Consider the following 25,485-nt stretch of genomic DNA (forward strand, 5'->3'; position numbering starts at 1 on the left):
CACTTTCACATATGTTCCTATACAGATTATGAAATGTGTGTGAAAGTAACTCCTCACCATGCCAGTCTTGTCCTGCTACATGTACTTATACACCCAGTTTGTCCTCTCCTTTCCTGATCATCTTCACACTTTCACACCACCAATAGGGGCATTGGTTATGCTTGGACCCCCTCTCAAACAAAACCATAAGGAGAGCTGGCAGAAATATTTCTGAATAAAGTTTCTTTTGTTGAAAAATGTTATTTTATCAGAACCAAAATTTTTGGAAACTTACGTTTTGATGACTTTTTAGTCAGGAAGGTTCCTAAGGTCCAGGATGGATTCTTGGGTCAGAACAAGAGAGCGGGAGTTTACAAGAGACAGTCATCTGGTAGTTAGGTGGCTGGGATGTGGGAGACCCAGGTTCCAGTCTTTGCTCCAAATAATGCAGATCAGGAACTTTGAACCTGCATCTCCAGACCAGTGACTTAACCACCAGGCTATAGAGTCTGGTCCTTCCTCTCCTGTGCATCAGAACAAAAGCAAACTGAAACCTCCTAAGGTGAGATCCTTTCTCCTCCTCCTGAAAACCCATTCTATCATAAATCCTTGAATGAAACTATCCAAGTAATATGGCTAGGTCAAGGGCCATTTTAAGTTAACTTTTTCCCCTTTCTATAAATACCAGTTGACTATTGGGTCTTTCATCCAGTCCTTTGTTTGTTTGCCTTTTTAGATCATGAATTCAGTGTGGTAGGGGTTGTTTTACCAGTACTGTATAGCTGGACAGGATCTAGTGCATACTAGGAAAGCTACTGTCAGAAATAATTGTAGACCATTGTCCAGATCCTAACTTTCTTGCACTACTGTCAATGTATTCTGCCTCAACTCTTGCATTGTATGTAGTTAATGCCCAGTGTGGCAGGCGTAAAGGTAGAGTAGCATGTACTTGATAGAACACTTTCATAACTGAACACTTCCCCTCCACATGCATGTGTTCTGCCATCCTTCAAGGATCCAGCTCAAGAAATGTAGAGGTCAGAGTCCTGGCTGTTGATTTGGTGATTAGGGAGTGGTATGGCTGCAGATGGGCATAGTTTGGAAAGGGGGCTGGCTACCATGGATTAGGGAAGGTTAAGAGGTAGTCTTGAGAAGCAGAGTGAGTGAGGGAGTCATTTCTTGCTGGAAAGCAATGCCATGCTGACAAGAAGACCAGAGAGGTCAGAGAAGAATGAATGTTTTCAAGGGGGATATAAGTCGATAGCCCTGCCAAATTCATGGCCATGAAAAACATGTCACGGACTGTGAAATCTGGTCTTCCCTCGTGAAATCTGTTTTTTTGTAATCTTTTACCCTATACTATACAGATTTCATAGGGAGACCAGCGTTTCTCAAATTGAGTTCCTGACCCAAAAGGGAGTTGCGGGGGCGGAGAGGTGTCACAAGGTTCTTTTAGGGGCATTGCAGTATTGCCACCCTTCTGCACTGCCTTTACAGCTGAACAGCTGGAGAGCAGTGGTTGCTGACAGAGCCTAGCTCTGCATACAGCAGGGCAGAAATAAGGGTGGCAATACCATATCGTGTCATCCTTACTTCTGCACTGCTGCTGGGAGGGCTTCTGCCTTCAGAGCTGAACTCCCGGCCAAGCAGTGCTGCTCTCCAGCTGCCCAGCTCTGAAGGTAGCGCTGCCGTCAGCAGCAGCGCAGAAGTAAGGACAGCAGTACCTTCTTCCTACAATAACCTTGTGACTGCTCCCACAACTCCTTTTTGGATCAGGACCCCTACAATTGCAACACTGAAATTTATGATTTTTGATGGACATGGACTGTGAATTTGGTAGGGGGGGGGTTTGTGTGGTGTGCACATTTACATTGGCGTGTGGAGTTTGTGCTGGTACCTTTGTAGGCCTTGTAGACGTTGATAAGAGTATAGTGATCCTCTGTGGGGTGGAAGATTTTTCACCAGCAGGTAACAACAGTATCCTCCTGTTCCAAGGGATGGATGTTAGATGCTTTTAGAAAAGTGTGAGCGGGCAGGGGGAAGTTAAGCCAACATGGTACTGTGCTATTAGGCTGGGGAGTGTTTTTTGGTGTTAAAAATAATGATGGAATGGGTACATGCTTGAGTCTTCACATCTATTTAAAGTATTAAATATAACATCAGAAGTGCACGTAGAGTATTAAAAACCACACCAGCAGAAACATCAAAATAAATAGCCTATACATCCCACAATACCCTCTGCAGGGTAACATTTAATAGAATAGTTATGCATTCCATTATGCTGTTATGGGTCAACAGTAGGCTTTATCAAGCCAACAATAAAAGCCAATTCTAGAGTTAGCAGCCCTCAAATGCAAATACTGTTTCCAGATCTTATGTGTTCAAAAGTAGGGCCCACTGTTGATCCATTAGAATGGCATGGAATGAACACCAGCCTAATTGTTCTATAAAGTGATGTGATGGAATTTATAAATTAAAGTATTTTGTCCTCCAAAGGGTGAAATAAGTTGACAAAAGAATTTCTAGTTGGTTAATAGTCCAATCATATTTTTCACAAGAACTTCTCCCTAATATGGTCTCTGCAAAATACAGATGAATATAATGAGATCACAAAATCTCTCTCCTCAAAATGAACTTTTTCTGATAAAAAGTTGGAAATCAATGCTGTGTTTGGAGCATAGAATTCAATGATTTTCATTACTTCGCTGGAATTTATGCAAAACTTGAGTTTCATTGCATACTCAGAATAAAAACAGACTGGGGCGTAGAGATCTTCGCTTTGAGTAGACAATTTGAAGAGCCGCTCGATAGCTAAATTGTAGATTCTGGGGCTTGTATGACAATATTAGACTTTAAAATGAGCCTGGATGTGCTTGGGCTGGGGGCTCAAAGGCCGCGTACTAAAACATTATTTAGGAATTCCTGTTACCATAGCAGCAATGGTGAGCATTACAGTCAAATTCACATGAAGCTAAAATGGACTTTGACAGCTGTAGATCCTGAGGAAACTCTGACCTAATTATTCCAAATTCAAAAAGATTTCCATCATTATCCTTGGAGCCAGATAATCAAGATCTTCTAAACCCTGCATCAGATTTTCAGGAGCTAGAAAAGGGGGAACAAATGTTAAATGTGTTAAACATACATGGATACGTATAAATGAGTGTATAACATTCACATCCTCTCACAATAGTTCAGTTATATACTCCCTTATGTAAAAGCGGAGTCAGATATCTGAAAGTGAGTAAAGGAAGCTATCATAAGAGGAATGAATGGAAGGGCACCAGATCCTTTGCAGCTAAATACACAAATTAAATTGATATTGCAAATATTTCCCCTTTTCTTCTTAGGCCTAAGGTTCCAAAGCTATTCAACAGACATTTTCTGCACAGCAACAGCAGGCTTAGCATGCTTTTTATACCTGAGGAGTTTGTAGCTTTTAGCAAAGAGAAAGAAAGGATATGTTGAGGAACTATGAATTATTTTTTAAATTGACCTACCCAAGCAAATGAATGGTAGAATTTACAGCAGGTTATTCTGCATGGATCTTGGCTCCAAAACATGCTTAGTTCTCCAGGGGCAGGAAACTGGAGAAGCTTTATACACAAAATAAGGGGTTAAAAATAGTTTGTACCTAAAGATAGTGCAAACACTGACTGTGCTGATGGCCTCCTGTTTTTCCCTTCTTGCTTAAAGTATCAGAGCAGCTTCCAGAAGACAAGAATTCGTGAATGCCCCAGGATTATAATATAGGTTGACTCCAGTCAGAATTCTTTGCCTCCTCTCCTGGAAGTGTGGAGCATAGCCCATAGCCGCCTGACTCCAACTGTTTCTTTTTGCTTGCTTCCTTTTCAGTGGAAGTGGACAAAAGGTACTGGGATGATTCCAAGAAGAGGATTGAATACAGGGAGAAGCCAACAAAGAGGAAAGCCAAGGGCAAGCTCTTACAGAGCTGCCAACTTTCCCAGTAATTTTTGTGAACCCTGTGATTGTATTCGTTTTTTTAATAACTGCTCAAGTGTCAAAAGAAAGATGAGGATGATCTCCTTGTGCTCACCAAAAATGCCTGCCCTTCCCTATTGTTTCCACAGAACTGAAGGCACAGGCTGCTCTCACCACAGATAGCTGACATCTCCTTATAGCCTTTGCAGGTGGGAGTGAGGTTGTTTCTAGTAAAGATAGTCACTGACTCCCATTGTTTTCAGGATAGCCATCCCCTATTTATTGTGTGTGACCTAGGCAGGAGACAGTGTGGGAACAAAGAAATGTATAGGGACAAGATACGTGTAGGCTAGGGAGGATGACTAGAGGGACAGAGGGATGTAGGATACAGAAAACTGAGGGAGAAAAGGAGGGAGAATATGACAGGAGACTGTGGGTAGCAGGAGTGATGTGCTGGGATAGGAGCTGAATGAGAAGAAAGGGAGAGGGGAGTGGAGCAGACTGAGGCAAAGGGCTGGTTGGATAGGTAGAGAGTCAGAACTATGGTAGATGAGGGGGATGGAGATTAGAATGGCACTTTCCTCATCCCAGGGATTAGAAGAGAGTAAGTGGAGTTCCTGCCATGAGCAGTCATTTGGGAGGTCTATGTGTGTGTGTGTATTTAACATTGGATTTTAAGGCTGAAATGATCACATGCATTTTCACTTAAATACTCACACGGTCTGAAGAAAGAATTGCCAGGGTGTATGGTCTCCAATAGTGGCTCACTAAAATCCTTTCATAACATGATTTATTGACAGGAGGGTAGGACCCCATCACTGCCAGAAAAAGCATACTCAGCAAGATGTCTTTCTATTTCAAGGATGCAGATAGCGGAGACTATCACCCTCAAAATCATCAGAGATGCAAAATGGCCTCCCCTGGTTGATTAAACCTTCATTAAACGCTTCTAAGTAGACTTCAAACCCAGAGCCAGATTTTAGACATAAGGAGCAGTGGCTCCAGGCACCAGCGCTCCAAGCGTGTGCCTGGGGCAGCAAGCCGAAGGGGGCACCCTGACGGTCCCTGCAAGGGCGGCAGTCAGGCAGCCTTCAGTGGCTTGCCTACAGGAGGTCCGCCAGTCCCACAGATTCGGCGGCAATTCAGCGGCGGGTATGCCGAAGCCACGGGACCGGCGGACCTCCCGCAGGCAAGCCGCCAAAGGCTGCCTGACTGCCGTGCTTGGGGCGGCAAAACAGCTAGAGCCATGCCTGGACATAAGGTACTCCAATTTATCTCTCAAGGAAGGTCACCTTCTGACTTACGATATTATTTGCACTAGCTGTTCTGATAATTCTACCTGGAGGGGAATAGATTATGATCATTTCACTGGTAAAGGAGTTTGTCAGAGACCTTTCTCTTTTCCCATCATGTATCCCTCTCATAGTTTCATAGATTTTAAGATGAAAAGGGAAACATTATGATCATCTAGTCTGACGTCCTGCATGGCACAGGCCATTGAACCTTACCCAGTGTCTCCTGCATCAAGCCCATAACTGCTATTTGAGCGATAGTGTATCTCTTAGAAACACATCCAGTCTAGATGTAAAGAGTTCAAGTGATCCTCTTCTCCTTAACTCTGTTCTCATGGGTTTCTGCTTCCAAACTACCTAACTGGGTGGGAAGTGGAGTCAGTCTATATGTATACCCTAGGCCTTTCTCCGATATTGTTTTTTGCTTCCAGTAGGTGATGCCAAAATAACTAGCTATTCTGATAACTGCAACAAGACTAGAGAACAGGCTATAAGAAGACTTTTCAACCACATTTTTTCTCAGTGAAATATCAAGTCATAACTCAGACTTTTATCACATTAGATGGTGGTTCCATCCTCCCTTCAAGTGACATGCTCAGTAAACATGACTTAAAGATGACAAGTAAGAACTTAAATTCAGTAAATGAAAATGAAAAGCTGGGAATCCCCCTAGTAAGGGTGAAGTTCAATATTCTTGAGCAAAGGGAGGGATAGCTCAGTGGTTTGAGCATTGGCCTGCTAAGCCCAGGGTTGAGAGTTCAATCCTTGAGGGGGCCATTTAGGGAACTGGGATAAAAGTCTGTCTGGGGATTGGTCCTGCTTTGAGCAGGGGATTGGACTAGATGACCTTCTGAGGTCCCTTCCAACCCTAATCTTCTATGAAAGCATGAGTAAATAGGCTTGGGATGTACTTCATCTGCAACCACCTTCCCTGAATGCAATGGAATTGCCACAATTCCACTGCACCAGCTACCTTCCACTGCCTCTTTTCTGCTGGGTGAACTCATTTTATTTCTCATTTGTTGTTAGAGGTGTTGCTCGAACAAAGTTCTTTCTATGCACCTAAGACCATATGGGGAATCTATCTATGAACAACTTAAGAATTGATTGATTTTTATGAACTCCGTAACTCTAACCCTCAATGGTATTAAATTAGCAATTTGCTGACAGGGACTATATCATACACCCTATTTGGAAGCAGCTGCAGGACAATCAATGCATTTGTTAACTTGGAATGACTTTGCCTTGACTACAAGGGATATGCAAAAGAGACTGGCCAAGCAGCAGGAAACTTAGTTTTCTCTCGAGAATGTTTGCAGATTTAAACATAGTACCTATCTTTAAAAAGGAGAGCAAAGAGGATCTGGAGAATTATAGACCAGTCAGCCTAACTTCAATACCAGGAAAGATACTGGAACAAATGATTAAATAATCAGTTTGTAACACCCAGAGGATAATAGGATAATAAGTAATAGCCAACATGGATTTGTCAAGAACAAATCATCCCAAACCTATCTAATTTCTTCTTTGACAAGGTTACTGGCCTAGTGGATGAGGGCAAACTTTAGACATGATATATCTTGATTTTAATAAGGCCTTTGACACAGTCCTACATGACATTCTCATAAGCAAACTAGGGAAATGAGGTCTAGATGAAATTATTATAAGGTGGGTGCATAACTGGTTGAAAGACCATGTGCAAAGAATAGTTATCAGTGGTTCACTGTCAGATTGGAAACAGTTATCTATTAGGGTGCTGCAGGGGGCTGTCCTGGATCCAGTGCTATTCAGAAAGGGTCAGAATTATTGTGTAGGACAGGATTACAGTGCAAAATTACCTTGGCAAATTGGACAGTTGGTCAGAAATCAACAAGATGAAATTCAATAACAGCAGGTGCAAAGTACTACGCTTAGGAAGGGAAAAATCAAATGCCCTAATATAAAATGGGGAATAACTGACTAGGCGGCAGCATTGCAGAAAATGCACTTGGGGTTATAGTGGATCACAGATTAAATATGAGACAACAATGTGATGCAGTTGCAAAGAATCTTCATATTCTGAGGTGTTTTTTAACAGGCGTTTCATATGTACGACATGGGCGTTAACTGCCCCACTCTTCTCAGCAATGGTGATACATCAGCTAGAGTTCTGGATGCCACATTTTAAGAAAGAATTGGAGAGAATTCAGTGGACAGCAACAAAAAAGATTAGAAAACCTGACCTATGAAGAAAGATTAAGAAAATTGAGTCTGTTTAGTCTTCGGAAAAGAAGACTGAGGGGGGATTTTAGATCCAGGCTGTGCCAATATGTCTTTCTGACTTCCAGCTCATTCAATTTCACAATTGTTCCATTATCATCACAACAGCATCCTCATCTTTCAAACCTGAGAGCCTTTGATTCTCCTCTTTATGTCTTTCGGGTATCGGACTAAATCTTGGTCCCACTGAAGTCAATGGCAAATCCCACCGAATTCAACAGGATCAGGATTTGGTCCCCTTTCCTCATTGTGGAAACTACAAGACATCAGTGGCTGTACTGACAACTTTCCAAGTGTCCAAGGGCTGCTCCTAATTTGCATATAAATTTCCATGAATCATTTAATGAGAAATAAATGCACACATACATAAGGTGTGTCTGTACTTACATCTTCACTGATAGATGACTAGAAATCACTTGCAGCACTGCATTTGATCCAACTATTGACCCACAAGGAGGAAACTGAAAAGTTTTATTTTTTTACATTGATGGTTCATATAGTGCATCCATACTAACAGTGGACTCTGCTCTGAGAGGAGCTGGCTGCAATGAGTCAAGGAAAATCAATTAGTAAAATAGAAAACAAGTTAAAAAAAGGTCTATTTTTAAGTTTTCTTTGATTATTAATTCCCCTTACTTTTCCTTTTACAAAGCTCACCCTGAAATAATGTGATGCATAACTTCGCCGTAGTGTTGTGCCCGTAGTTAAATTAAAAACATGAACAGCATTTTCTTGCAAATGAACCACTTTATTCCACTCAGATGCTATGTGTTTATGTAGAGACCAGTATTTCGGATCTGTTTTGTATTTAATATTTGAATTTATGTCCCCACCTATACAATATTAAGGATTTATAGTAATTGGAAGCATTTATTAGTGGGCATACAAGATTTAACATGATAATAGATTGGACCTTGAGAAAGTCAAAGCATCTGAGAAGAAAATAGGTTGGATATATAATAAGGAAAAAAAGTTTGAGTTTTACCACTGAGCCATGAAATGAAAAGTAATAGCTGATGAACAGGGAAGAGAACAAGAGTCAGTGACAGAAAATACTGACACAAGATTAAAACGATTGGGCAGAGGAATAGCTATTCAGACTTAAAGTAATTACCAGGGAATCATGGAAAACTAATTTCTATAAATCAAAAAAGCAGTTTGCATTATAAGGTACAAAATATATGGCTGTCATCCTTATAAGCATCTGGGTTGTCAGCCAATTTCAGTCCCTGGATAGTCTTAAGTGCTTTGCATTTTTATGCCACAGAGTTAGGTGCCATGAAGTTTAGAAGCAGGAATGGCTTTATGATTTTGCTAGCAGTGTTACAAAAACAGAAAAAAATATTATATTAGAAAGGGCAAGTTAAAAAATGCAGATTAGACAGGTAATACAATAAAAAATGGAAGGGATTTTCAGATATTAGTTTGCATTTTCAGGCACAAATGCAGCCAATAAAAAAGCCATTGTAAAAATGGCAAATGTTCATTTGAGAATTCTTTATGGTATGTTCCTATTAAATAAAACCCATCATAAATAAGGCAAACAAGAGCGGCATAAATGCTTATATTTGAAAGACTTTCTTTAAAAGAATAGGGATCTGCATTGTTTTATAAAAGAAGTTTTTAACAATGAGAAAAATGTCTATCAGAACTGCCTGCCAACTAGTTCTATTGCTATCCTAAAGGCAAACTTGCAAGGCTTTGTGACTCAACTGCTACTTCTACAAAAACAAATTTGAAAGGAAAATCGAGAATTTGGTAACTGTTTACATATGTTTCCTTGTTGTTAAATCTCCTGAAGTTTGAAAATACAAAGTGTTTCCTTATCAGATATTTTTCTTCCATTGCCTGTGCACATTGGCTACTTCATATTGAATTGGTCATAGATCATTTTTAAAGGAAAAATACCAAGGAAGCAGTTGTTTTGGAAAATAAAGGTGTAAGTAAGTAGGTGGACTTTTCAACCTAAAAATGTAATTATGTATAATACTTAGCATTTCAATAATGAGGATTTCAAAGTGCTTCACAAGCATTATGGGCTAGTTATCCACAAAGGTACTTAGGCTCCTTAGTTAGGTACCTAGTCTCCCTTTTACAGTGCATGGGGAAGGTTAGGCAGCTAAGAATGGGACCCACAAAAGCCAGCATGCTCCATGGGGAGCTCCCTAAGCTAGTCTATGTGAAAAGCTGAGGAGACAGGTGTGACCTAAGCTCCTCCCCTCAAAGGCAATTAGGTGTCTATCTCCACTTGGGATACAGAGCCATAAACCTTCTCCTGGAGTTAAGCGCCTGTGTCTTTTCTCACACAAAAGGGAGGAGAAGTAGGTGCTCCACTCCTCATTTATAACTTCTAGTCCAGTGGTTTGGCATTCCTCCAGGATCTGAGAGACCTGGGTTCTAGTTCTCTCTCTGCTTGAACAAGACCTGCCCTATTAAACCTCTGTGGGGTTTAATAGGGCAGGTCTTGTTCAATCTCTCCTATTGAAGCTGTTCTACTGTTTATAAATACATAAATGCTCATTAGGCAAAAAAAAATAGAATGAGAGTGATTCTATAGCCCAGTGGTTAGGGCAGGCATTCTAATGCCTCTGTGCCAAGGCATATTTATTTTATTTATACGCAATGGAACTGTTTCAAGAGAGACTGAGAAAGCCTGCTCCCCAGAATACCCCATCAGTTAGGACACTCTTTCAGAGGAAGACCAAAGTGCACATCCCTTCTCCAGATCAGCGAGGGGAGCTGAACCTGGGTCTCCCAGGTCTTGGGTGAGTCTTCTAACCGCTTGGCTGAAAGTTAGAAGGGAGTGAGAAGTAGCAGCACCTCCTCAATCAGTGGCTGTTATGCATTGGTTTAGACATGCTCTGAGCATGCCTACGAAATTGGGCCCTGCAGGTGGAGGAATGCATTGTTTGAGGATACCAGTAGGGCTTAGGCCTGAGATAGGCACCTGGATGCCTCGACTGAGGTGGCTGTGCACATGCTCATAGGCAGATTTTTAGGCACCTAGGGGACTTCAGGCAGCAGCTGAGTGTGAGTTTTAAGGATCTTAATGGTGCCTAGATATTACACCTAAGGTGGCAGTCAGGTGTTTAAGTTCTTTTGCTGAGCTAGCCCTATGTCCCCTGTCTTACAAGGATTTATGCATGTGCTTAACTTTATTGACTTCAGCTGAACTAACTCACATACCTAAAGTGAACCTACACACCTAAACACCTAAAGTGGTATTCAGGTATATCACCTATACCTAAAATGTATAAGTCTTTGCAGCATCGTGGCTTAAATGATTGAGAATCACAACCTTCCTATGAAGTAGAAAAGTATGATTATTTCTGTTTCATAGGTGGTAAAATTGAGACAAATAGGTTAAGTGGTTTACCTGAGGTTATACAGTAAATAAGTATCAGAGCTGGGAATGAAAGTTAGGTCTCTCAGTTCCAGTCCACCAGTTTGAATTGATACCTATTTAGACGATCAGATTTGACAGTACCTATTTAAGTTGCACAATGCTGGGTCCTGTTCTTTCTTCCTAGGTTTTGAAAATTTCGGCAGTACATGTACAATACCTGTTCCTTGGTAGATCTGAGTGTTAAAGACAGGAACACTTCTGTTAGCTGCTTTCAGGTAACCCTGCAGCTTTGGGGCAAGTAATTCAGACCCTGGGTCTTTGCTGGAGAAAACGGGAGTGTCTGGCTCAGCAAGACAGTATACTGTGGTCCCGAGCTGGCAGGGAAAGCAGGGGTAGAAGTAGTCTTGGCACATCGAGTGGCCGCTCCCACGGGGTTTCTGTGATCCAACCCGTCACACCATGAATATGGTTAAACAGGGATCGGCAACGTTTCAGAAGTGGTGTGCCGAATCTTCATTTATTTACTCTACTTTAAGATTTCATGTGCCAGTAATACATTTTAACATTCTTATAAGGTCTCTTTCTATAAGTCTATAATAGATAACTAAACTATTGTTGTATGTAAAGAAAATAAGGCTTTTAAAATGTTTAAGAAGCTTCATTTAAAATTAAATTAAATTGCAGAGCCCCCCGGGCTGGTGGTCAGGACCTGGGCAGTATGAGTACCACTGAAAATCAGCTTGTGTGCCGCCTTCGGCACCCGTGCCATAGGTTGCCTACCCCTGGGTTAAAGGAGTAGAAAACCTGCCTTTATAATGAAAGATTCAAAGAGCTTAAATTATTTATCTTAACAAAGGAAAGGTTAATAGGTGACTTGATCAGTCTATAAGTACCTACATAGGGAACAAATATTTAATGTAGCAGAGAAAGATCTAACAACAATATCAAATGGCTTGATGTTGAAAGTAGACAAATTCAATTTGGAACTAATTTTTAATACTGAGAGAAAAATTTACCAAGGATTGTGGTAGACTCTCCATCACTGACAATTTTTAAATCAAGAGTGAATGTTCTTTTCTAAAATATGCTCTGGGAATTATTTTGGGGAAGTTCTATGGCCTGTATTATATACTAGGTCACGCTACATGTTCACAGTGGCCTGGGAATCTATAAATCTCTTCTCAGTTTTCATTTGTTCCACAGTCTTGCCTAACTTATTTTTCATAGCTTCCCCCCCCACCCCAAAATGCCTCAAGCTCTTCTTTACCCTGAGTTCACACACTCATGTTCTCTTAGCTGGCGGTAGCTATGTTGTATCTGACCATGTCTCAAATAGCCTTGAACCACCTAGTCTCTGTTTACTTTACAATTTTGTACATATTAGCAAAATTCCCTCTTCATCCTTTATCTTTCCATAAACATAGACCAAATTTTTCACTCAGTTCCTAAACAGAAGATCTTAAAATCCCTCTAGTATTTTGTTCATCCTTGAACCCCTCTCCATTTCTATAATGCTACTTTTATACTAGGTCTAGCAGTACTGAGCATTTTCCCTAATATAACTCTACTAATTCCAGCTACTGCACAAGCATAGCTTCTTTTGCATTCGTACAAAGCATTTATTTATCCTAGAATTTTCTTTTTACTAGAATGTGCCTAAACTGAGGGATGGAAGCTAAGTATACTCAGTGACTACTTCTGTCAAACAAGGTATTCTGGATTGTGTGTCAGAAGATTCCCCTCAAGAGCCCAGGAGCTTTATGCTTCTCATCTATCACCAAACTGGCCCTACTTTTTCACGTTGCTGTTAATGTGCTAGTTCCTCCTGTCTGAGCCCCTAGCTGACCCATGTGCCTTGCTTCTGTCAGGCAGGTATCTAGCAGGGGGGAAATGGGATGCTATTGTATGCAGGAGACCTAATCCACTCTCAGCAGACAAATTCTTTCTGTTCCCCATAATAGCACCCAACAGTGGGAATTAACCACTGTGTCACAGGGTGCTGATGCAAAAGCACCTAATTACCCCTGCTCAGCCAGCTCCAATCAAGGGAAATAGATTGGGACTGGTGAAACAGACCTGATGCCTGGCTTGGGGATTGACTCCACCTGCGGGCCTGACAAGCCAGCAGTCATAAGGGCTGGGAGCCACAAGAAAAGCCAGACAGGGTAAGGGTAGACTCCTACCTGTGGGCTGCCTGTAGGAAAAGAGGGAACCAACCCTATAGGCGTTGTATATAGCGCAACACTGGTAGTGGGAGAACTGTGTATGTATAAATAAAGCCACGGGTGTTGCATCATTGAAAGCCTCTCTGCACTTTATTGGGACAGATAGTGGGCTCTGGAAGAGGGGTGTGACAGAGAAACTGTCACACACTGTTATATGGGATAAGCACTGAGCAGAGGTGTGGCCAGTGAATTGCAATTGAATGTATACAAGGGACAAAATCTTTTCCCTTTTTGCTTAGAAATTAGCACAGAAGTAGATAGTACAGGAGGCCCGTTGCTGTCAAAAGGATACTATTGGTTTGAATGGGCTTTTGATCAGGCCCAGAACGAGCACTAAGGAGTTCAGACTGTTTGGGAATTCGGGGATGAAGGAAGCCAGCTGTTAGTGGAATAAACTAAAATCTGTATAATAAAGTAAATGGCTTATTTATTTTCTAACTCTAAAAACACAATGGAGGTCAAGTTACTCTCCATTAAGAGAGTAAAAACTCCAATATAACTAACAGGGAAAACAGCAGCAGCACATTACTTGTGGTCAAGGACTACCTTGTTCACTGCAAAGTACAGAAGAATTACTTACAGAGACAACCTAAAAGCACATTGTAGAGCAGTTTGAGTGACTTGCCTTCTGATGGATGAGGCTGATCATCCCACAGTGAGGACTTCCCTTCAAGAGATTATGTTACAGTAGTGAGTTAGCAAAATCTCATGAAATTAGCTGAGATCTTCACCATTTGCTAAAGTCCCCTGAGAATAACTGATGAAATTGCAGTGCTGTCAGCTTCGAACTTGAACTGCAGATCCTGCTTTGAACCTTATGTGGGTCAAAATCCAAACACCACCTCACCTCAGTCCAGTTCTAGTGAGAGTTGACCATTTGTTCTGGTATCTGGGAAGATATTGGGTACCTCAGGATAGCATGGGTTGGCATTAAAAACTTGTGCCTATAGCAAAAACCCCTCTCATCTAGGGACTGATCTTGTCCATTTGAAGAAAATACCTGAGGAGGCCCCAGTCATTGAAAGGGGAACCAATGGGAGTCCATTTAAATATTTTGAGGGTATGGTCCTATATTTCTAAAATGATTAGCTGTGAAAATGATGAGAGGACAGGCATGAAAATATAATAATGTTAGCACTGCACTGTTACCACGCTCTTTCCTTTGCAGCTGACTTGCTTCTCTTTAAAATGAAAGAGACAGAATTCCTTCTGTATTACCCTAGCAGGTACAAGAAAGATATAACTCCAGAAGAGGTGAACTAAATAAAGGTTGAAAGTAGCAGCTCTACTGGTGCAGGCAGATGCTGTTCGCTTTATTTCTCTTGTCTTTTTTATTGATATTATGGTGAAGAATAGACAGGCCTGTAACTAGAGCTGATCCAGAGAACAGAAGGATGTGCTGTCTGCCAAATGCTAAGATATGGGATGTGGACCTGAGGCAGAAAAGGATCCTAATGGGAGCGGGGAAGAATCCGTTGATTGTCCTTCATGTGGGAATGAATGATACAGCTAGATTCTCGCTGGAACATATCAAGAGAGACTATGCCAGACTGGAGAAGACACTTAAGGAAATCGAGGGTCACGTGATCTTCAGTGGGATTCTGCCGGTTCCTAGAGAAGGGCAACAAAGGTGTGACAAGATTATGGCGATCAACAGAGGGCTCAGGCAGTGGTGCTATAAGGAAGGCTTTGGGATATACGGCCACTGGGAAGCATTTATGGACAGAAGACTGTTCTCTCGGGATGGACTTCACCTGAATAAGGAGGGAAATAGACTTCTAGGATGGAGGCTCGCCCAACTGATTAAGAGAGCTTTAAACTAGGAATTTGGGGGAGATGGTTGGGAGATGGCCAGGTAATCTCCACGCCAGAATTTAATTTTGAGAGGGAAGAAAACAAAGTAAGAGAGGATACAGCCGTGGACAGAAGAATTGACATAAGGAGGAAGGGTAGTGTAGATACCAGTCTAATAGGTGATGCTAGTGGTAGAATGTCTATGCTTAACTGGGTAAAGAATGTCAGTAAAGCCAAACGGCAAAAATTAAGATGTCTGTACACTAATGCGAGGAGCCTAGGTAACAAAATGGAGGAACTAGAGCTACTGGTGCAGGAAGTGAAACCGGATATTATAGGGATAACAGAAACATAGTGGAACAGTAGTCATGACTGGAGTACAGGTATTGAAGGTTATGTGCTGTTTAGGAAAGACAGAAATAAAGACAAAGGTGGTGGAGCAGCATTGTATATCAATGATGAGGTTAACTGTAAAGAAATAAGAAGTGATGGAATAGATAAGACCGAGTCTGTCTGGGCAAAAATCACACTGGGAAAGAAAGCTACTAGAGCCTCCCCTGAGATAGTGCTTGGGGTGTGCTACTGACCGCCAGGATCTGATTTGGATATGGATAGAGACCGCTTTAATATTTTTAATGGAGTAAACACTAATGGGAATTGTGTGATCATGGGAGACTTTAACTTCCCAGATATAGACTGGAGGACGAGTGCTAGTAACAATAATAGGGCTCAGATTTTTCTGGATGTGATAGCTGATGGATTTCTTCACCAAGTAGTTGAAGAACCAACAAGAGGGGATGCCATTTTAGATATGGTTTTGGTGAGTAGTGAGGACCTCATGGATGAAATGGTTGTAGGGGACAACCTTGGTTCGAGTGATCATGAGCTAATTCAGTTCAAACTAGATGGAAGGATAAACAAAAATAGATCTAGGACTAGGGTTTTTGACTTCAAGAGGGCTAACTTTAAAAAATTAAGGAAATTAGTTAGGGAAGTGGATTGGACTGAAGAACTTGTGGATCTAAAGGCGGAGGAGGCCTGGAATTACTTTAAGTCGAAGCTGCAGAAACTGTCAGAAGCCTGCATCCCAAGAAAGGGGAAAAAACCATAGGCAGGAGTTGCAGACCAAGCTGGATGAGTAAGCATCTCAGAGTGGTGATTAAGAAACGGCAGAAAGCCTACAAGGAGTGGAATATTGGCGGGATTAGCAAGGAAAGCTACCTTAGTGAGGTCAGAACATGTAGGGATAAAGTGAGAAAGGCTAAAAGCCATGTAGAGTTGGACCTTGCAAAGGGAATTAAAACCAATAGTAAAAGGTTCTATAGCCATATAAATAAGAAGAAAACAAAGAAAGAAGAAGTGGGACCGCTAAACACTGAGGATGGAATGGAGGTTAAGGATAACCTAGGCATGGCCCAATATCTAAATAAATTCTTTGCCTCAGTCTTTAATAAGGCTAATGAGGAGCTTAGGGATAATGGAAGGATGACAAATGGGAATGAAGATATGGAGGTGGATATTACCACATCTGAGGTAGAAGCCAAACTTGAACAGCTTAATGGGACAAAATCAGAGGGCCCAGATAATCTTCACCCAAGAATATTAAAGGAACTGGCACATGAAATTGCAAGCCCATTAGCAAGAATTTTTAATGAATCGGTAAACTCAGGGGTTGTACCGTAAGACTGGAGAATTGCTAACCTGTTTCCTATTTTTAAGAAGGGGGAAAAAAGTGATCCGAGTAACTATAGGCCTGTTAGTTTGACATCTGTAGTATGTAAGGTCTTGGAAAAAATTTTGAAGGAGAAAGTAGTTAAGGACATTGAGGTCAATGGTAATTGGGACAAATTACAACATGGTTTTACAAAAGGTAGATCGTGCCAAACCAACCTGATCTCCTTCTTTGAGAAGGTAACAGATTATTTAGACAAAGGAAATGCAGTAGATCTAATTTACCTCAATTTCAGTAAGGCATTTGACACAGTTCCACATGGGGAATTATTAGTTAAATTGGAAAAGATGGAGATCAATATGAAAATTGAAAGGTGGATAAGGAACTGGTTAAAGGGGAGACAACAACAGGTTGTACTGAAGGGTGAACTGTCAGGCTGGAAGGAGGTTACTAGTGGAGTTCCTCAAGGATCAGTTTTGGGACCAATCTTATTTAACCTTTTTATTACTGACCTTGGCACAAAAAGTGGGAATGTGCTAATGAAGTTTGCGGATGACACAAAGCTGGGAGGTATTGCTAACACAGAGAAGGTCCGGGATATCCTACAGGAAGATCTGGATGACCTTGTAAACTGGAGTAATAGTAATAGGATGAAATTTAATAGTGAAAAGTGCAAGGTCATGCATTTAGGGATTAATAATAAGAATTTTAGTTATAAAATGGGGACACATCAGTTGGAAGTAACAGAGGAGGAGAAGGACCTTGGAGTATTGGTTGATCACAGGATGACTATGAGCCGCCAATGTGATATGGCCATTAAAAAAACTAATGCAGTTTTAGAATGCATCAGGTGAGGTATTTCCAGCAAAGATAAGGAGGTGTTAGTACCGATATAAAGGGCACTGGTGAGACCTCATCTGGAATACTGTGTGCAGTTCTGGTCTCCCATGTTTAAGAAGGATGAATTCAAACTGGAACAGGTTCAGAGATGGGCTACTAGGATGATCCGAGGAATGGAAAACCTGTCCTATGAAAGGAGACTTAAAGAGCTTGGCTTGTTTAGCCTAACCAAAAGAATGTTGAGGGGGGATATGCTTGCTCTTTATAAATACATCAGAGGGATTAATATTAGGGAGGGAGAGGAATTATTTAAGCTTAGTACCAATGTGGAAACAAGAACAAATGGGTATAAACTGGACACTAGGAAGTTTAGACTCGAAATTAGATGAAGGTTTCTAACCATTAGAGGAATGAAGTTCTGGAACAGCCTTTCAAGGGGAGTAGTGGGGGCAAAAGACATATCTGGCTTTAAGACTAAGCTTGATAAGTTTATGGAAGGGATGGTATGATGGGATCGCCTAATTTTAGCAATTAATTTTGGCAATTGATCTTTGATTATCAGCAGGTAAGTATGCCCAGTGATCTGTGATGGGATGTTATATGGGATGGGATCTGAGTTACTGCAGAGAATTCTTTCCTGGGTGCTGGCCAGTGAGTCTTGCCCACATGCTCAGAGTTTAACTGATCGCCATATTTGGGGTCGGGAAAGCATTTTCTTCCGGGGCAGACTGGCAGAGGCTCTGGAGGTTTTTCGCCTTCCTCTGCAGCGTCGGACATGGGTCACTTGCTGGAGGATTCTCTGCAGCTTGAGGTCTTCAAACCACAATTTGAAGACTTCAATAACTCAGACATAGGTTAGGGGTTTGTTATAGAAGTGGATGGGTAGGATTCTGTGGCCTGCTTTCTGCAGGAGGTCAGACTAGATGATAATAATGGTCCCTTCTGACCTTAAAGTCTATGAGTCTATGAATTTATTACTACTCTCAAAACAGGAGAGTCATTCTATATAAGACAGGAATACTGAGGGAAAGAAAAGAAACAGGAGTCTTTTGTTCAATACTGGAGAATGGGTTTGAGAGCATTTTTAACCTTGTCATTTTTTTATACAGTATTTTCCTTAAATAAATGATTGACTTGAATTGAAGGTCGTACTAAGCAATGTCCTCTCATGCATCACAGAGCTAAGGACAAAACTGATCACCTGAAAACGTACCCATTAATTAATCATATTTGTCTATTTAAACTGTAAACTCTTGGGGTTAAGGAGTGACTCTTGCTATGTTTGTGCAGTGCCTAGCACAAGGGAGCCCCAAGCTTTGTTGGGACTCTCAGCCCTACTGTAGTACAAATACTGAAGAATCTCAGATAGGATGTTTTTGAATATTGATTTTGAGTTCATTATGTCATTCATTGTCTTTTGCTGAGATTTTTTTCTCTTTCTTGGAGTATGCAATTCACCAACGACAACTATTTATAAATGAAAATGTTTGTTATAAAGGCAAATTGCTCCATAAAATTATATCTTCAGTAGCAGAGATAGGGAACTCCTATTTGTTAAAATCAGCATTGTGAATAACAGTGAAAAATAAAATTAATCTTAAGGAAAATATAATAGCCTATGTAATAAGACACCTAAAGAAAACTGTTATGTAAGGTATTATCTGGCCTCTTTATGAAGCCGGTGGCCTAAGCTTGCTAAATCCATTCTCTTCAGAAAAAGAACCATGCTAGTTAGATTTGAGTCCTATATTCTGTCTGACAGGCCTGGTTTAATTTCCTTGTATGTAAATTATCCAGGGTAGAGGCAGAAGAGTTTGCCTGGAAGAGATTTCAGAAAATTTTCTTGCTTTTTGTAGTACTGTATATATTAATTTTATTATTTAATTTTGTGTCAGTTATTCTACCTGATGAAGACGTGCCCAGAATTTGCTTGCACATATCTTCCTGGCTACTATTGATAGGGCAGACTCTCTTATAATGCAGCCTGATTCTAGGACTGCATATCTTTGAAGTGAAAGAGAGACATAAGTATTCAATAAATGAAGACTCTGCAAACACCAGACGGGTTTCCACTAAAATTTTGTTTGGTTGTTTTTTCATAAAATACTTTGCTATAGATTCTTTTCCTTAACACACTATTGTCTCATTTGTCTTAAAATGAGACTTGCAAGCACTTTGATGAGACTTGACAATGTCTCAAACAATTTATTTTCCGTAGTTATTTCTGTATCCTCTGCTAAAATAAATCTGAGGGTATATCTACACTACAAAATTAGGTCTAATTTATAGAAGTTGGTTTTTTAGAAATCGTTTTTATACAGTCGATTGTGTGTGTCCTCACACAAAATGCTCCAAGCAGGAATTGGCAACCTTTCAGAAGTGATGTGCCGAATCTTCATTTATTCACTCTAATTTAAGGTTATGCATGCCCGTAATATATTTTAACATTTTTAGAAGGTCTCTTTCTATACGTCTATAATATATAACTAAACTATTTTTGTATGTAAAGTAAATAAGGCTTTTAAAATGTTTAAGAAGCTTCATTTAAAATTAAATTAAAATGCAGATCCCCCCCAGACTGGTGGCCAGGACCCGGGCAGTGTGAGAGCCACTGAAAATCAGCTCACATGCCATCTTCGGCACACATGCCATGTGTTATCTACCTCTGCTCTAAGTGCATTAAGCCAGTGGACTGCGTCCACAGTACTGAGGCTAGCGTCAACTTCCAGAGCTTTGCACTGTGGGTAGCTATACCACAGTTCCCGCAGTCTCCGCTGCCCATTGGGATTCTGGGGTGATATCCCAATGCTTGATGGGGCAAAAACAGTGTCGCAGGTGGTTCTGGGTACATGTCATCAGGCCCCCCTCTCCCTCCCTCCCTCCCTCCGTGAAAGCAATGACAGACAATCATTTCGCGCCTTTTTTCCTGGGTTACCTGTGCAGATGCCATACCACAGCAAGCATGGAGCCCGCTCAGCTCACCGTCGCTGTACGTTTCCTGGGTGCTGGCAGATGTGGGACTGCATTGCTACACAGCAGCAGCTCATTGCCTTTTGGCAGCAAATGGTACATTGCAGTTGGTAGCTATCGTCATCATGTTCCTGGGTGCTCTTTTAGCCAACCTTGGTGAGGTTGGTCAGGGGCGCCTTGGCAGACATGGAAGTGACTCAGCCAGGTCATTCCCATCTTCTGCTGAGCACCCAGGAGATGATGATGGCTAGCAGTCATACTGCACTGTCTGCTGCCAGCCTAAGATGCAAAAGATAGATGGATCAAAACAAGAAAGTGACTCAATTTGTTTAGTGAAATCTATGGCCTGCTAAACCCAGGGTTTTGAGTTCAATCCTTGAGGGGGCCATTCTCATAGACTCATAAACTCATAGGTCAGAAGGGACCAATATGATCATCTAGTCTGACCTCCTGCACAAGGCAGGCCACAAAACCCTTCTGTGTGACAGTTGTTTGTGTTTCTCCTTGATGCAAAGCCACCCCTTTTGTTGATTTTAATTCCCTGTAAGCCATGTCGTCAGTCGCCCCTCCCTCCGTCAGAGCAATGGCAGACAATTGTTTTTCGCAAAACAAGGCGAGGCGGCAACGGCAGCGTGGTGACGAGAGGGACATGGTCATAGACTTCTCACAAAGTACGGGCCAAGCAATGTGCCCCGGCAATGTGCACATCATGCTGATGAGCTCTGCATGAGCTCTGCAAACACGCTGGCCAAACAGGAAATGAAATTCAAAAGTTCGCAGGACTTTTCCTGCCTACCTGGCCAGTGCATCTGTCCATAGCGGTCACAATGGAGCACTCTGCGATAGCTCCCAGAAGCCAATACCATTGAACTGCATCCACACTACCCCAAATTCAACTCACTAAGGCCGATTTCAGTGCTAATTCCCTTGTTGGAGCTGGAGTAAAGAAATAGATTTAAAGAGCCCTTTAAGTCGAAAAAAAGGGCTTTGTCATGTGGACAGGTCCAGGCTTAAATCAAGGTAATGCTGCTAAATTTGACTTAAAGTCGTAGTGTAGACTAGGCCACGTTTACTCATGAAATGCACCTTACTAAAGCACAAAACATATCCTTATGCCATATAATGGAAAGGCATTCTCAGAGGAGTATTTTTCAATTGTGATAGACCCAGGCCAGTTGGGTAGAACAAAATAGTAGAAGGCAGATATACTGGCCACTGGATTAGGAGTTTTCTGTTCCCTGACTGACCAGAGCAGGAGCTGCTCCATACTAATGAGAACACCTAACTCCAATTAACCTGCAAAGAGTCAGGTGAGTCCATTAAGGTACTGTGAACACCTGACTCTAGTTAAGGCCCTTTTGATACTATAAAAGGGCTCACTCCAGTCAGGCTGGGAGTAGCTAGGGAGCCAGAGGAGAGGAAGTGTGGCTGAAGGGCTGGTTAATGAAGACACCCTCAAGCCATTGATAAGGAAGCCCTAAGGTATGTGTGAAGAAGGGAGAAGCAGGAGAGCTGTGGGGAAGTGGCCCAGGGAAATGTAGCAACTCTGGCAATGAAAGGTTGACTGCCAACAGCTGCTACCATTAGGGTCCCTGGTCTGGAACCTGGAGTAGAGGGTGGGCCAGGGTTTCCCCCCAACTTGCCACTACAGAAACACCTCCTAGGAAGGGAAGACAGGCCTCTGTCAGGACAGGAGGCTAAACTGTTCTGAAATAAGCCCTAGGGACAACAGAGACTGTGGGAGTTTTCTCACCAACCTCCTTGCTGGCTTTTTTCCAATGATAGAATCTCTATATCGTTAGATAATGTTCTGCTCCATTGCAACTCTAGGTCTTTTTCTCACTGATAACAATCAGTGCAGCACATGTGTGTACACAGGGGAAAAAATGGATATAGTACCTTAAAAAAAAAAAAGTCTGTTCCCTTCCCTTTGATCAAATAAGAAGCTGATTGGGCTTCCTGTCTGACCAGACAGGGCTATCCAACAGCTTTGATAGCATATGGTAGGACATATTACAATCTGAATTGAGTAACTTGAGTCATATTTTGCATGGCCCTTCCTATAGTCCTTTGACTTCAGTCAGAATTTTAACCAGTAAGATATCAGAGGGGTAGCCATGTTAGTCTGGATCTGTAAAAGCAGCAAAGAATCCTGTGGCACCTTATAGACTAACAGAGGTTTTGGAGCATGAGCTTTCGTGGGTGAATACCCGACATGCATCTGACGAAGTGGGTATTCACCCACGAAAGCTCATGCTCCAAAACGTCTGTTAGTCTATAAGGTGCCACAGGATTCCTTGCAACCTGTAAGATGAAATTTGCTTCAATTCACGAGGCACACACAAGCCTCTATATACCAGTTAAGTCCTATGCAAGTCGCAAGTCACAAGTCAACGGCTTGAGGGATTCACTTGGTGCACGTGACCTTGCATAGACCCTCTGAATTTTGCCAGTACTGATTACATGTTAATTTGAATTGTTGGTGAGTGAATTATAAAACTTTAAAATGATCTAGAGTGACAGACTTTAAGGTAGGAATAGTGTTTTCAAGAGAGATTATTTAGTTCCGAACAGAACTGTAAACTCACACGAATTAAAAATATGAATTCCCAAAAATTCAAATCTGTAAGTCTGCAACTCCTGAATTTCACTTTGGGTTTCAGGTTCAAACAAAAATGAAACTCATTCAAAGCTGTAAGCCTAGCATGAATTCAGTGGCAGATCATAAATCAGCCCAGTTTCATTTAAAAACTGTCTAGACATGCTAAGAAAAGATAACAAACCTTTTAATGACCTTGTGCTGAGTTATGAGTTTGTAACAATCTAAAACCAGGTGAGTTTTGTGTGATTCCAGTTGTTGTGATGAACATTTTATACAGCTCCAGTTCCCAAGGTTTTGACTGAACTAAGTGAAATGCTCTGTACAGGTTTCAAAAAGGGATATTTCAGAAAGAGTTTGAGAAATCCTAACTTTATTTTTGGGGAACCCAATATTCATTTATAATTTCATTACTCTATAGCAAGACAGCTTGGCATCTAGGTTCAAGGTCTTTAGTAATGCAGCTTTGTGAATCATGTAGTTAGTTACCACCCATTCATCCCCCAGAGCATTACTTGCACATCCATTCTCTGCAAACTCAAAAAACAAGGAAACCAAAGGTTGCTGGTGAACCAGTGCTTCCCAAACAGGAGGGAGGAGGATAGGTTGCACAAGGCACTTAAAAAGTGGACTAACCCCAGATATAGATCATTTCAAATGGGCTGCAGTGTTTTCAAATATCGATTGGATTTATATCTGAAGATGGTTATACGATCTGATGATGCAGCATGTGGGGAGATTCAGACTTAAGAGTAACCTCTGCCTAGGCTCATGGGGGATCAGTCATATTTCAGAGATGCGGAATGAGTTGAGGTCACATTTCATTTGACCTTTGGAGTAATGGAGAACAGTACTAATTACACTCTCTTATCACCCCCATAATCAGCTTCCTGAAACAGTTTGGCAGTTTTGCATATTTTATTCTTATAGTTGCTGAAGGGGCAATTATAACACGGGAGGGGAAATTAAGAAGACAATGTCAGACCAAAATGAAAAAGCATGCAAGAGGTTTTGTAATGCACAAAAATGCATTGCAATTCTGATCATGAAAACTTAGTCTGATCTGAGTTTCCTTTGGAAAATTTGGCTCAATGAATTAAGGTAATCTATATTTTCAGATAAGATATTTATAAAATAGCTTTATTTTTCACGGGTTAAAAGTTGAGAACATGTTATGTAATTTGACTTCTGCATAATGAAAATATGTTCAGTACAATAAACCTTCCTATTTTGTATAAATTAACTTTTAAGGAACTTCTTACGAAAGAGTTGAAAAAATGTGGAGGCTCTAAGAACATATTTGCATCAAACCCCTAACAGTTTTAGTATCACACACTCCAGATGTGCTTCATTATTGTCATCTTGATTTCACTTACTTTACTAACATTTCTTCTCTCTACACTAATATCAATTGCAAAGGTTACAGGATGAATCCAAATGAAAAACTCTCCAAAGCTCATAGTTAATAGCACTTTTCTTCTGTAATTTTTGCAGTGTTTTTTTTCTGTATCTTCATTTAGCTTGAATTATATCTTTGTGGCTGGGATTTAGAGAAACAGGGACTAATTCTCCAAGATCAGAATTTAAATTAGATCCCTCATGTCAGATAATCTGGTAGGCTTTTTAAAATGTCCTCTAGTTGGAAGAGACCTTTTTCATGAGTATTAGAACAAACACAGTTTGCTAATTTTGTATCAATTGATTATTTTTAAATGGATTTTAATTATAAAAAGTGACATATACTTTTCATGTGGATGATATTGATTAAAGGAGAAAAGAAAATGGAATTATGAGAGATGTTAGCACTGTAAACACTGATAAGCATAGTGTTTGAGGACATTTGTTTTCCTCTAGTCCAGGAACAGTTGTGCTTTTTTAATGTACTTTTCTTTCATGTAATTTCTAAGCACATTTTTCCAGCCTGACATTTAATCATATCTGAACCAATGTCTGGGTAAAAGTAGTTACTCTAATCTCCATTACAATATATCAACATGCTACTGAAATAGCAATACTGAAAAATTATGAGACAGTCACTTAGACTTTACCTATTAGTAAGGATGAAATTAGCAGGTTCACTATCTGAGTCACTTTGGAAATTACTATTATGATCTTAGTCCAGATTGAATTTAAAATAGTAAAAATGTCATGAATAATATATATAAAAATGCTTCCTTCCTATTTAAAACTATTATATTGAAAAATGCAGAGAAATTTTAAATTTATTTGAGGTTTTTTTTTCTTCTAGTGTTAGGGTAATCATATTTCCCTGCATGTCGGGCTGGCCTGTTCCCTGCCCCTCTTCCCTCCTCCTGTGCACAGGCCTGACATTGCCACTTGCCCAAACCCTGCCCGCCCCTCCACGTGGGCCTGGAGTCAGGGTCCCCCCCCCGGCATGTTCCTCTGCACCCTGCTAGAGGTGTGTGCTCCACTTTTTTGGCAAAAGTAAGCATTTGTCAAAAAAGTCAGGACAACTGAGATAGGACTTAAAAAAGGAACTGTCCTGGCTAAAATGGGACATATGGTCACCCTATCGAGTGTCAAACTCTGTGAAGGGAACTAAAATA

The 25,485-nt window shown here is 41.0% G+C and overlaps 1 pseudogene; it reads right to left on the minus strand.

The window, feature by feature from the left end:
- Positions 1 to 25,485, minus strand: part of LOC115654518 — a 32,235-nt pseudogene that overhangs the window by 935 nt on the left and 5,815 nt on the right.

Source organism: Gopherus evgoodei, chromosome 7 (assembly GCF_007399415.2).
Source record: "Gopherus evgoodei ecotype Sinaloan lineage chromosome 7, rGopEvg1_v1.p, whole genome shotgun sequence".
Taxonomy (NCBI): domain Eukaryota; kingdom Metazoa; phylum Chordata; order Testudines; family Testudinidae; genus Gopherus; species Gopherus evgoodei.